The 15,318-nt window shown below is 46.1% G+C and overlaps 1 protein-coding gene across 1 annotated transcript in view; it reads right to left on the reverse strand.

Moving 5' to 3' along the window:
* hiw (MYC binding protein highwire) overlaps window positions 1–15,318 on the reverse strand; it is a 232,485-nt gene that overhangs the window by 185,904 nt on the left and 31,263 nt on the right. The gene's annotated exons all lie outside the window — the stretch shown is intronic.

Here is a 15,318-nt window from a genome sequence, read left to right on the forward strand (position 1 = left end):
AAAGGAAAAACGAAGAACGAAATAAAGGATTATCGGTTGATGCGGCGAGTTCTCGTCGCAACAACGTAGATTAATCTACGTATATATGCGCAGAGACAGCTTCAGACAGCGGCGAGGTGTTCGAAAATCAAGAATTCTCGCACGAGATTTCCATGCACGAGAGTCACGGAGATAAAAATTGATAAAATTTGGCATTACGATATAATATCTTATAATTTCCAAAGTACGGTATATAGACATGTTGAGACTCGCAAATGCACATCAGTATTCCGGAATGTGAACGTAGAGCGGTGTGCAGAGAACGAAATGTTATATAAAAGTATGGATCGCGTCTAGACTTTATTTTACAGGTTATAACAAGATAAAGAAAATACTCGAAATAACTGTCGCTCACTGGAACGCTCGCTACGGCGGTACGCTACAACATGCATCGATAACGCGTGTGATTTGCAACGGAGAACACGCGATGAATTTCGGATCGCTCTGGTATTTCGCAGCAAGCGCGAAATTCAATATTAAGACGTGCCGCGGCGGAATCACTACGATAGGTGGATGGATACTTTGAGAATTCTCTACAATTTGTTATAACTCGAGCAAAATAAAATCTCGACGACCTGTGTTTGTGTAACATTTTTGTTACAAATCATAAATATTACAATACTAATAATATTATATTTTAAATACATAATAAAACAATATATTTAATATCATGACACTGAAAGAGAGAGAGCTCTGTCGGAATCTACGGGACAATTTTCTGAACTCAATGGACTTAGGGATAAAAAGTTTGAGGACCAAAAAATTCCAACGGCCGAGAGAGAGAGAGAGAGAGAGAGAGAGAGAGAGAGAGAGATTGGCGGCTTCAGAGGATATAAAACTTCTAGGGCGTTACAATGCGCGCGTTCAAAGATGCAAACACCCAATAGAAGTTCAAAGACTCTAAGCCACGAGGAGCCCGAAATTCAAGAATTCTCGCACATAATTCCATACGCAGAGGTCGCGGCGGTAAAAAGTGATAAAACTTTGGCGCGACGACGTGGGTAAATGTATAAAATCTTGCCGACAACGAGATCGCTCGCGCGGGCCCGGTGCATTTGACACGATGCCGACGACGCGTCATCCACATTCACGCATGCAGCATCCGCAAACCTTGTAACCGTCGACGACATCGCGATGCCGTTATCGTATCGACGTCGTCTATTATAAGCACCTCCCGCGAGCGAAATCGGCCGAGACGCGGGTTCACTGCGCAAGCAAGCTCGGAAGGCTCGCAAAAACAGAATACGCAAAAAAGCAGCACAGTGTGCGTCGGCGACTGATGCATACCGAGGAGGAATCGAACGAAGGAGCGGACCGGCGTTAACGCCGATCCGAAAGACGCGTGAGCGCGTAAAAGATCGCGAATGAATTCTTTTTACGAGGTCTTCGTCAAACGAGTAAATCCACGTCTCGCCGGAAATACGTATTCTTGTTAATCGAAAATTTCAAGGAAATTATAGTATATCCCAGTAGTGTCGCAAAAGGTTTTATATTATTTCTCATTTTTTAAGATTAGTTCTAATTCCTAAGATTAGCGAAATAAGCTAAAAAATATTTGACTTTTATATTCAATTATATCAAAGTAAAATATGAAATACCCAACTAAGTACTCCTTGTCGCTGGCCTTGACGCGTAATATTTACATACATATTACGACGCGATTTCACGAAGAAGATAAATTGCAGCAGATTGCAGATAAAAATGCAGCAAGGCCAAAAGTATAATTTCATTAAAAAAATGTTTTTTTAATTTCGAGCACTCGCGCGGGTGACACCCGACGCGACTGAATTAGACACACGTCGGTTCTGATTCGTTGAAAACTGATGATAAACAGCCGACTAGAATACTGTAGTTTCGGCACTTAAACTTCCGAGTAAGATTGCCGAAGGACGAAACTCACCGTAACTCCTAAACAAGATAAAATCGAATATGTGTTAACCGGGGCTCACTTTACCGCCTTTAAGTGCCGAATCCACCCCCGGAGAGTCTGTCGAATATCAAGTTACACCGTGTGTATCTACGTGTATTGCGCGCATGCTAAGCGAGCTCGCCCGCCGCGTAGTCTCTCTTTTTGAACGACATCGTAGGTGAAAACTCGATAAAATCGCAGCGCGCGAACCAGTCCGAGCGGCGCATACGAATGGAAACGTACGTAGGCCGCTCCAACGCCTTCGTCGGTTACGGAAAAGAGCGCTTTTGCAGAAATCGCTGATCCGGCACGTGCATCGTAATAAACGCGACGACCGGTGCGCGCGCGCCTTGGACGCTGATACATCGCTTTAATGCCCTTTTATATGCTACAAGATATCCGTGAATGGCATCGAAATAATGGCTTTGTCCTCCAATTTGATATTCCATTATTAACGTTCATTCGCTTAACGCGATGATCGCGCGGAATCGTAACGATCGGGCGATCGCTCGTCGTAAAATGCGACGTGTGAAATAATACATCACGGATTAAACATCGGAAAATAAAACGCTTCGGTAAGAGGGAATATGGCTGGGACGGAATCACGCGTCGATAAACGAGGACAATCGCTATGATTAATAATAACATCTTGCGAATTCAGTTAACCGACGGCCGGCCGGCCATTTTCCACGGGACGTATCTGTGAGGCATCTTCGCGCACAAAAGAACGATATTATTTACGGTCATTTCCTTGGCACTTTGCGAGCAGCGAGCGAGCAAACAACGCTAGCGCGAAGCCGCCGCTGCGACCGACCGGCCAACCCGTTACCACGACCGACTCAAAATTCCCATACACGCAACGGGAGACAAATTCATTTCCCATTGTTCCCGTTTGCGAAAACGCATCGAGCGTCGTAACCCGGAAATGCCGCTTTACTCGCACCTGCCCCGGTAATTCATTTCTTCGTATTCGTGCGGGCGGTGGTTAAATTTCCAACTCTCTACGAGCCAGCCAGCCAGCCAGCCAGCCAGCCAACCAGCCAGCCAGCCAACGGCTGTGCTAAAAAATATAACGGGTGCGCATGCGAATCGTCGTCACGGTGCGTGAGAAAAGAGACAAAAACATCCACCGTGTGTCGATGAAGCGCGCCTTCTACCCGCGCATCGATAATCCGCGCAGCGAGAGCTTCAGCTTTGTCGACAGGCAGCGCGTAGACTTTTTTCCAACCCCTTTTTTGTTCCTCTCTCTCTCTCTCTCTCTCTCTGTATATACATATATACAGATATATGTATATATATATAGATATATATATATATATATATTGACACGTGCGCATATGCAACGCATCCGGCCGACCGACCTGTGCAGCTCGCGGCTCTTTGCCATTCGTTAGCCGCTGGATAACAAACTTTAATTAGACGAGACTCATCGACGACATATCGGAGCGCACGACTGTGATGCAATCGCGAGCTGCCCGACGCGATTCGACGATGCGATGTATACGCGTTACTTTTCAGTCGATTTGTTTGCCCCCGTCCTATATATAATTCAGCATGTGCCTCGACCGTGCGAGCTAAATGGATCGCCCTACGTCGACAGATCGTCGTTTTAAATGCAACTTTAATCAAATACGTTTGACATCACGCATTCTGAATCTCTGTCGATGGATTTTCGATTTATTCGTTCGATCTCCACTCGTCTGATCTCCACGCGGGTCTGCGCGACAAGGTCTGCGACAAAGTCGCTCGTCTCCATCGTCAAAACGATCGTCACACCGCAAGTCGACGAGCGATCATCCTGACGGTGTTCGCCGGTTAGTTGATCGAACCACACCACCAGCCGCCGCCGCCGTCGCGCGTTGGATATATAGAGGGACAGGTAGGAACGCATCTGTAGATATACCGCGAGCTTCAAAGGGTCGCATCCGCACGTCGGCCTTTCAATAGCCTTTCCAACACTCCGGCTGTATCCGGTTTTTTAAAAGCTCACCCCCTGGCCCACTGCCCGCGCGCCCGCCGCAACGACACAACTTGCCGCCACCCTAACCCGGACGATACCACCCCTCGAAACGCTTCTGCGGTAACACCCGTCTCCACTTCGCCTCTCTCTCTCTCTCTCTCTCTCTCTCTCTCTCTCTCTCTCTCTCTCTCTCTCTCTCTCTCTATGCCCCTTCTAGCTGCGGTTTATTTTTTACTCCGCCGGAGACCAACCCAAATGCATGCACGGTCTATCGCCTGCGCTTTCACACAGGCTCGCGACGACAGCACGCCGCGTCGTGGAACATCAAACGGCTCGCAAGGATTAAAAGAAGGGAGGAACGAGCGAGCGAGCGAGCGAGAGGGTGTTTGCAAAAGCGACATTCGCTGAAGAAATTATAATCATCGTTAAAAGCAGAGGAAACCGACGGGCGAGCGAAAGCCGCGAGCGCGATCGCAGATCCGGAAGATAGAGAGACGCGTTGATAACGCGCGGAGGATAACGGGAAAGCGCTCGTCCGGAAAGCTCGACCGTTGGTCCTTCCCGTGCTCTCGTCCTTACTACGCGCTACTTAAAGGAAAGGCAGGAAAGACGTTTGCAAATTACGCGGAGTCTGAGGCGACTTAGAGACTTTCAGAGTTTTAATTACTCCGTGCGCGAGAGACTCTCACCCTTTTTCTCTCTCTCTCTCTCTCTCTCTCTCTCTCTCTCTCTCTCTCTCTCGCTCCCCTGCTCTTCGTCCTGGTTTACGTTTCCGCTACGTGTCGAGGCGTTATTTCAATTTCACGAAAGACTTTCAGCTGCAACGCAAAAGAGTGGTTCCGCGCAATGTCGCGCGTCCCGGATGTTGATTAGATCTATGTCTTATTATTATTTTAATTAACCGACATTCGCCGCCGAGTCGGCGTTTTATGGCGAAATGACGAGCGAAATTCCCTTTGGAAGATACTGCTCCGTTTCTTGCTTTTCTTCCGTCAGATGGCGGATTTTATGCGGCTTGCGCAGCTTATTTAAACGCACTAACGAAGTATAAATTTCTCTCGCGGACCACATCGCTCTCCATAACCGCCCGTTTCCCTCGCGAACACGGTTTTTTAAGGAAAAATCCTCATAGGCGTACTTACAAGCACGCGTGGCTACCGCAGATTTACGCCGCTTGCAATGCGTTAGATACCGACGAGCGTGTTGATAAGAATGAGCAATGAGAAACTAAATGGTAGGCGAAGTCGAAAATATGAACGCATGCAAATGAATTGTGATTTACAGTACGTTATTCCGAATAATAATCGGAATAGGGCGTTTCTCTTGTTAATTCAACACGCAACGCGCCGAGCAACGAACAAAAGGCTCCATAAATATTCAAAGTCGACGGAAGAACGTTCGAACGTAAGCGAATGACGGGAGAAAAAAAAAGCAAATTTGCCTCCGATGGCGATATATGTTAGCAATACACGAGAAATGTGTAGATGTCACGGCGAATCACTTGTTTTTGCCGACAAATCAAAGAATATTCGATTGTTTTGCGCGACAATATCGAAAAGTTGAACCATATAGTCGGTAAAAAGATGCAGAAATCGATTATTCCAATACACGTCTCTGTCTCAATATCTCTCCCTTCATTCAATTACATTACAGCGGCGTCTTTTCTTCGTTTCTCTGTCTGAGGAATATTTCACGAGTTATACAAACTTCTGCGGCTATAGTTTCCAAACCAAACTGCTTAATGATTTCAATATTTCCACATAATACTGATATATCCATTCCTAATATCGTAATCATTTTTTATCACAATCCAAAAGGTTTAAAAGTTGACACTAAAAGTGAAACACCAACATCACTGTCGTAACATCATCAAGAAACATACTTGTTAGAAGCGTCAAATTTAATGACAGTATCTCCAGTTTCGATATTCCTTCTAATTGCGCAGGTAATTAGTTAAGATTCTGCTCGATATGTAAGTCCAAGTTGCAGCAAACTCCTAAGAAATTTATGCAACTATCCCCAATCTAGAGAGAGAGAGAGAGAGAGAGAGAGGGAGGGAGAGAGAGAGAGAGAGGGGGGGGGGGAGAGAGAGAGAGAGAGAGAAAAAAGTCTCATCGCGCTAATGACGCCGCATGCGTCATTAGCGGACGCGAGCGAGCACCTCGACGCGATTCGCACGATCCGTGATTTCTTATCGAAACGCGTAAGTCACGATAGGGAACGATCGGGCGACAGTGACAGATGCCGGGCGCGCCGGCAAAAAGGATGGAGCGTCGTGGATGCATTAATGCAAAAAGGAAGGAGAGCGTCGCTTCGCACGGCCGCCCACAAGCCGCCGGGATTTCCGGAACGACGTAAACAATTTCAACGGCGACGGTGAGAAGGATGAGAAAGGTCTGGAGAGAGAGCTGGATTCGAGCTGCTGCGATTATTTTCCACGAATACGCACAACTTGCGCGCCCCGACTTGCGAGCGGGCGTGAGAAGAAGCCACGGACGAGAGAGATGAGCGCAAATTCACATTCGGCATCGCGATACACACGAGACGAGAAAGACAGAACCCTTTTTTCTTCGCCCGTTCAAAACCCGTTGTAAAGTTGACTTCAGACACGAGGGAGCGGAAGGGAAGAGAGAAATATGCCAGGCGCGCGCGCGCGCACTCGCGCCTGTGTCGGAGTCGAGAGTGGTGTTGCACGCACCGCTGGTCCCCGTGAATAAATATTTATACGCGCACTCACGTGTCGACGTCATACGCACCGCGTGTGTATCTCTTTCGTCGACGTGGAAAAAAAATCGAAAAGGAAAGAAGAGATTCACTCCCCCGCCGCGATGTACGCGAGAAGCGCCGCTCCCCTCGGCCGTCCCTCTCCCGTCGAGCGCAAATAATCGGGCGAATATGTTAAATACGATCGTACGAGTGAACTTCCCACTTACAATTTCACGTTCGCCGAGAGAGAGAGAGAGAGAGAGAGAGAGAGAGAGAGAGAGAGAGAGTGAGAGAGACGCGCCATAGAAAATCAGACATAACTCTGAGTTATTCCAAGTTACGAAGAGACGCTAATTCACTCATGGAGAAGCGGGGAACTTTCTTGATTTTCATTCGCCAGAGTTCACCGTGAATGCGTAACGTCGCGGGAACGTATAAATGATCGCGGAAGCATACGCGCTCGCTCGCTCGCTCGCGCGCGCGCGCGCGCGCGTGTGTGTGTGTGTGTGTGTGTGTGTGTGTCGCCGTGTTTGTGCACAAAAATAGCGCAAACTGCAGGTTTCCCTGTAAGGAGCCGCGCACAGCGAGCTGCGCGAGCGACCGCGCGAGCGGAAATGACGGCGAATTTATCCTTGATACTCTATGGGTACTATTGTAGGCACACAACTCGCCTATTCCTGGCAAATTAATAATGCATGAGCAACATGAAAAATTACTCTTGCTCTGCCACAACATAGTGGTACGAAAAAGTATTACAAAAAAAAGTACCGCGCCGGGAACGTCTCGATATTTTTTCGCCGCCGAATTGTGCAAACTCAACTTCAAGATGGTGTAGCACAGAGAATCGATCATCCCGATTCTCTTACAGCCAACACGTTTTCGTGATTTTTAACCTTTGACTTGAAACCTCTTTGACCGCACTTTGCAGTTTAGGATTTTTACGTCGGGCTAAATATTACGCGTTCATGCGTAATTCGGCGTGAGTTTACGACTGTATTCGCATACAACGCTCCGCTCTCGCACCGTCTTTTCGATTACCGTCTGCGGTCGTTTAACAAAAAAGGAAAAAAAAATAAACAAAAATGATGGAAAATATTAGCTCGCTACGCTACGCGAAGATATAGTTGGAGGCAGCGCGCCTCGAAGAAAAACAGCGCGTGGCGAGGGAAATCGCGAAGGGGTGGCGACCGGCTGGCGAATTTATCGTTGATATTTTTCGCGCGCGCGCGCGCGCGCGGAATCTTGGGCTCGCGCGGCGCCGGGAACGTCTCGATATTTTTTCGCCGCCGAAGAGGGTCGGTGCGACCGGTACGAAGAGCCGCCGGGAAATACGGACGAACAAGAGGCTGAAATTTACGCCGATGCACGTACACGTGCGAACAAAAGCGCCAATGACGATAAAGTCTGGTCTTCTTCGTCTTCGAGGTCGACTGCTCTCGTCCGCTGAGCGAGTGTTACTCGTAGCGCGAACATTGTAAGTCATTTCGAACCCGGTCACCGGTCGACACGTCACAACGCATGCCGGACGTGCAAAAAATTCGCAAATAGTGCGTCGCGTCGATATGTTCGCACTCGGCATGGCATTCCGTTCGAACGAAGCGAACCGCTGAAATAATTGCCACGCTCGCACGCGGATGAAACAAAATGTCCCGCCGCGTTGCGAATCTTTTAATTGACATCTCGCGTAACGTAACGTGCGATGCACAAAGCAGTGATGTCAATTCTGGTGTCAAATCCGGTTATTCATTTTCATCATCATTTCTCGTCATATACGTATTTAGGTTTTACATCACGCGAGCACGTGAAAATAAAATATGAAATATCTGGCAAGGTCCGTCTCAATATCCGTCGATCTTACTTCCATACCTTTGGAACACGTTTGGAACGGTGAGGATAATACATATTTATAAAAAATAAAATATACGTGAGTCCGTTAGAAAAATGTTTTTCTAATCCCAGACAATGTCGCGAGTTCGAGTACTTGGATATAGTATCCGGATACACAGGACTAGGAATATCCGGTTTACACACCGACAGCGCTAACACAAAGCTTATAGACGGTGGAATTGCGAGAGTATTTCGCGACGGGATGTACGCGCGAACGAAAATATCGCGACGTCTGTAACAAAGTCTCGTGACCGTGCGCGTGAGCAACGGAACCCTCTCGTCCGACCGTCTCTCTCTCTCTCTCTCTCTCTCTCTCTCTCTCTCTCTCTCTCTCTCTCTCTCTCTCTCTCTCTCTCTCTCTCTTTCTCTCCCTTTTTCCCTCTCCCTCTAACTAACCCGCGCCCGCCCCCCCTCCCACCAAAACACCAGGAAGAGTAGAGTCAGATACAACGTTGCTCTTTCTCTCTCTCCGGGGCATCCAGCACCGGAGAAACTCGGCAAACAATTATAACTTCCTGTGGGAAACACCAGTATATATCGGCCGCGCGTTGCTGGCGCACGTCGTTCCGAAACGCCACATTTATGGTCCCGTTGGTGTTATCGAGCTCCGAATTTCTGGTTTCGGAATTTCTAGTTCCGACGGTTCTCTGCGGTCGACCACCCACGGCAACGATTACCTTTCTTAGCCGCTGCGCACGGATTCGATTCATCCCTCGGCACGAACGCCCCGCGTTCTGGATTCTCCCCCTCTCGCCCCTGACTCTATCCGCCGTTACCGCCGTCGAGTGCAGACAATTCATCTCTCTATCCATCTCTCTCTTTCGCTGTCTCTCTCTCGCTCTCTCTCTCTCGCTCTCTCTCTCTCTCTCTCTCTCTCTCTCTCTCTCTCTCTCTCTCTCTCTCTCTCTCTCTCTCTCTCTCTCTCTCTATCTCTCTCTCTCGTTGCTAACGCGTATGGAAATATAGCCTCTCTAACCTTTCGCACTCCCAGTCGTGTTTCTTCTCTTTCGTATCGGCCGACTCGCGGCTATTCTCGAACGGACCGCTGCCGATGTGTAAATAATTGATGTTTCCGCGCTGCTTTTCCTCAATGATCGAACTAAAATAACAATGTCGAACGATTGACCAGGTAGCTTTTGACTCTCAACTAAGTAGAAGTTTATCCGCCGTGTTTTCATACGCGCGACCTGTTATCGACCGAAATCGACGATAATGAGAAGAATTCCCATTGAGAGATCGTTGTTCAAGCGCGAGACCGTTGATAAACCGTTGATAAACCGCTGTTTAACCGTTGCTTGACCGTTGGAATAATCATCTCTATTCTCGAGCAGTGCGCGATGTGCACACTGCCCCCCCCCCTCCCGTCAGCTTTAGAAATTTATTCGATCATAATTCAATGCCATAGTTTATTCGGCTAGTCGTTCGGATCGTGTCTTCGAGTCGTACGGATAACGATGAAAACGCGTAAGAATCAATGCAAACGCGATTAGAGGAGGAAGTAATTATTCGAGAGCACATTGTTTGCTTATTTACCCCTTACCTTTTATTTATCGCCATTCGATAAAATTCAAACACCCGACGCAATCCGCTCCGCTATTCTCCATTTTCCAAACATTAAGACCAGTCCTTATCCGATTAAGGAATTATCGTATTCACGAAGCACGACGGAGAGACGCTCTTGTATTTGCTTTCCCGCTCGTTAATTTATCATCCAGATAAAACTGCACTCGGCTCTCTGCGGTCTCCGCAGTGAGTTCTTGTCTCTATATTCGACGTACGTACGTACGTACGTACGTAGCGTACACGTGTACCGACGTAGCGTTCACGCGTAACCCCTTTCGTTGGGCCACAAAGTTTTCCCATTTGGCGAGGTACACTTTTGTTTTCACCGCGCGGTAAAACAAATTTCCAGGTGCATTGCGGAGCACTGAGCGAGCGTTCTCACGCGCGAGCTCCATTTGACGGAGGCGCATTTCGCCGCGTTTCCTCTCCATCTCTCCCTTTCTCTACCTTCTTTTCGCGATCTCTTTCTCTCGCGAGATGCACTCGCGAGAGAAACCATCTCTTCGTCGAATTCATGACAATAGTAGAGACACGCTAGGCTCATCTCTCTTTTTTCCTTCCTTTACTTTTTCAAAGGAAGCTCGCACGAAACGCGCGTGTACGTTTTCAACCACTTCAGGAGAAGTCGTTAGTATGAGCGTCAGAAACGCAGAATTATATCGGCCAGACGAGAACGTTTCCCCAGAAATATAAATATCCACCGTGAATCGAGACGTGAATGAACACCTTTAATAATCCCGCGGCGCAAAGGGACGCGAGTCTCATAACATTATTGTTGCAATAACAGGTGAAATAATAACCGATTTTCACTTTAAGCATTTCTCATTTTAAATATTCATTACATCCGAAATTATAAATATAAGAGAATCCTCTACACAACGCGCGAAAGAGCGTCGTACTTCTGAAAGTACGTTTTGCTTTCGTACCAAGATAATTAGAGAAACAAATAGTAACAGCGATCACGGATATACGAGCTGCACGAACTCCTCTCTTTGATATATGCAGCTAGTTCATACGCCAGCGATTGATCAACGATTTGTACCAAACAATTAGACGAGACAAATCAGCGAAGCGATCGCGTAATGCTAATAATAACAACACGTTATCCGAGACAACAGACTCGCGCATCGCATAACAAGCAATCGAGAATATCTCCCGATGAGTAATATCAATTTGGTATACCTAATATCTCTCTCTCTCTCTCTCTCTCTCTCTCTCTCTCTCTCTCTCTCTCTCTCTCTCTCTCTCTCTCTCTCTCTCTCTCTCTATCTGTCTCTCTCTCTTCTCCCATCTTCTATCTCGCTCGATGACCTCACAGTCTCTCTCTCTCTCTCTCTCCTTCTTCTCCTCCTCCTCTTCCTCCTCCTCCTCCTTCTCTTCAACCATGCGTGCATTTCCGGCCTGGCCGATCGCTGACGAAATCGCACTACTTTTTCAACGTCATATCGGAATTGGAAAATCTATCGAGAGTGGCCACGGCCACGATTAATCTTTGCGGCAGTCAGATCGCGAGCTTCTCGATATTTTTGCTCGCGCGCGATATGACGTTTGGCTGCACCGGAGACCGATGTCGCTGGTAAACGAGCGGGACAGCATTGCGACAAATCGATCATCGAAATATATTCCTTATCGGTGAGCGAGTAGCTTCACCCCCCCCCTCCCTCTCACACCATCACACCGTCTTTGCGAGACTGAAGGTGAGAGAAGTTGAGCCGAGCGTTGATCCCTCGCGTGAGATTTTAGCCGAGATTTCGGCATGAGGACACGACATTAAGGGAGGAGATTGTGTGTCGAGCGGCCCGAAAATTATCGTTATCGCTTCTCGCCTTTTTCTCTTCCTTTTTTTCCTTTCTATTTCTGAGGAAGGCAACGGATGAAATGAAAAGCAGCTTTCTTCGCTGAAACTAATGTGTTCTCCATTTTTCAAAATTTCTTGGTGATGTTTTGCTAAAAAAATATAGCCGCGTCGTCAGTTTTTCTGTCGGCGCGGACGATTTTTCATTTGGAAAAATCACTCAATCAGAAAGCCACTATATTGGTAAAAAGGTTATTATTCTAAAATTATTGTCATACTTTATACGCGAACGGAAGAAACGAAGGTTGATATTTATGTAACGGTCAGTGACAACAAGATCGCAACATATAACCGGCCGGACAATATCGCTAGGATCGATTTACCACGTTGCAGCGCAGTCGGACGTCGCGCTTCCACGAGATCACGAGTAAACACTGGGGACGACCCTTTCGGCGCGTTCGCCATCAAAATCAGAAATTTCTACAAATCAGACCGTTATCAGAACGTTGAATTACGCGCGACACCATCGAGCGTTTCGACAGTCGCTTTTATTCCCGAGTGACCGTTCATCGAGTCATTCCACCTGCTCGACGAGTCGTTTCCATAAGTGAATTTGCTCATTCACTTTTAATTCGCTCGGTTAATCCGCGCTGATGTACGCGGAGCTCAATCCCAGAATGGATACATGATTTTCACACTCATAAATATATACGTACATAGAAAGTAGTCGAATACTCCGACTGGTCTGTACTACAAAAATCCGATAGAGTTACACAAACAACTATCACAGACTTTCATTATGACGGCTGTCGATGGCGAAATACGCAATTCTCCGATCGAAAATTGTGCTCGTGCGTGTGAACAATTTTTTTTAATAAAAAATCTAGACATCTGGCGCAATAACCTCTATAAAAATAGATAATAAAAAAATAAGATTAAATAGCCAGAGAAACAACTGAATTTATATTCATCTTAATATATCATTAGGCATAAGCTCTCGCATAGAAATGTCAACGCCTTCGAGGCTGCGAATTTTAGTACATTAAAAGAAATCAAAAATCTCGCACAGTAATGTACAAGTATCCATTCTAGAGTGAACGGCATGCTAATAGTTCCTTGCCGGCAAGGAAGTAAAACCGAGAATTGAAATATGCGATCACGATAATGAGTACGTTCATTATGAGACATTGTTACGACACAAAGGGGAACTCTCACGCAAAACCGATAACACGTTGTCGCGGCTGCAGCACGCCAACGATCGCGAGAATTCGTCATTCGTCGTTATCGGGTTACGAAATGTTACGGATAGTCGTTAGCAATTACTGACAGAAATGAGTGGCATACACGTCGCGTCCAGTTTGTATTTATTCTTTTTTTTTTTTTCTTTATAAAGTATCGCCGGGGATCTCTCGGAAGCGCATCAATGCCAGATGGAAATCCGATGTCCCGAAAATCCATGGCTGTCAAAATCTCGTGATGTAACAGGAAACAGCAGCGTACGTTGAAGGCCGTCGTACGGGTTTTAGAGCATCGCAATGTCATTCGTGACATCTTGTCAGAAAAGCAAATGGCGAGATCAATTTTTAGACGCAAGGAATTGAAGCGGCGGAAGCGGGGGAGAGAGAGAGAGAGAGAGAGAGAAAGAGTTCCGCGATGTTTGTTGCTGCTATTCTCGTTGCCAGGGTAAAGTCTGTCGTGCTGTAGTCCGATTTGTATCGAGAGAGCGGAGGAATAGGGGATCGTTCTCGCAAAATGATAATAATTCAAACAAGCAGAATGTGCAAGCGAATTAACAGCAGATGCAACGGGAATTTCGAGTCAGTAATGGCGTCATTGAAAATTCACTCGCGGTAATCGTGGTATTCGTGCCAAATTGTGTGAATTCTCGAGAGTTATTAAAGATTTACGAAATACATAAGAAAGTAGACATCTAAATGTGCGAAACAGCGATATGCGTTTATCAGAACTGACTGATCATACGCCGCCGACCTAGCTAACTCAAAGCAATTATTAGCAATTCTCAAACTTGGCGTGTTTCCGATTATATTTAAATATCTCATTTCATCAATTGCAATACATCAAATAATCAACGCAAAAGCGGATATTTTACGAAATATTTAATTTTTATATTAAAACACAGCAAAATAAAAAATATGGAACACATATTATTTCACATTGATGTTATTTTGATACTTTTATACGCAGATTAGCGAGCAGTATTCAGCTAGAAAATAGCTGATTTATACCGGGTGTACTCTAGTTTCGAAAACACCTTTATATCACCTTTCGCAAAGTGCGAAAGTATTTATCTGTAACGGGGAGTCTCTCAGCTCACAATGCATTAAAATATCGCGTCGCGCTCCTCTCCGTCGTAGAGCTCGATAATAAAAGTAAATTCTCCGCCATTAAGAAAGAAAGATGCGATCGTGGCAGCTAAAGCGCCAAGACTTAACGGCCTTATCGCTCGCGCTTTATCGGTCGTGACTGATAAGGAATTTGCAAGCGTAAGACGGCGAAAGAGTCGAACAGGGTCGTAATGGGAGATACCTGGCGCGATAAGAAGGAAGATAAATGCAAATAAAATAGCGACACTCGAGATTTCTTTTCTCCTTTTCCTACCTACTAATTGATCCGTTATCTCAATGACACATTGATGAAACGACGAGAGCGACAAATATCGACCGGCTCGAGGCATTCGTTTTAAGATAAGATTAATGGCAAGCATAAGAAACGTTTGGTTGGCGAATTGAGTCAATTTTTCGCCCCTCGCCCTAAAGTTGGAGCAAAGTTTATGACACACTTTTGCGCACAAGTTTCGTCCAAGACGTTACACGCGGCGGAGATAAGTAACATAATACGCTATGTAAAATAAACAAACTCGCGTTATGGGTAAAATAATAAAGAAAAAATGAAAGATATGTCGACCTGATAAGAAAACTTTTGAAATATGCTGCTGACAATCTTATCTTGGACTTTATATTTCGTCGCGACGAGAATCCCGCAATTTATATTTTATGTACATTGATATTCTATTTGGCACAATATTGCCAGGGAAAAATGGCAGAAGTTTTTTGCACATTGACTGGAAAGGAACACCGATAGTAACTCGAAACGAAAGAGAGGTTAATAATTCACTGATAAGCAATGAACTCCAAGTTACGCAATCTTTTACGAGCGGCCGCCGCCCCACTCAAGGGCCTGCCGACGGTCGAACGCCGAGAATCCAACCTTGTACATTAATCGCCAATAATGCCTGACCGCTTACAGGGTACAGTTATATACAAGGAAGAGAGATTGGTTGAATTAACGCGACAATAAATAAACCGAACGCGTCGATCGAAGGAGATAGAATTTCTGATTATTACAAACCACCAAATTCAACCTCAGAAATCAGAAATTATTTCAACCAAAACTCGTCTAGTTCATTCATTGTCACTCTAATTCGACCGATCTTTTTCT

The sequence above is a fragment of the Harpegnathos saltator genome, unplaced genomic scaffold (genome assembly GCF_003227715.2).
Source record: "Harpegnathos saltator strain DR-91 unplaced genomic scaffold, Hsal_v8.6 scaffold515, whole genome shotgun sequence".
In the NCBI taxonomy this organism is placed as follows: Eukaryota; Metazoa; Arthropoda; class Insecta; order Hymenoptera; family Formicidae; genus Harpegnathos; species Harpegnathos saltator.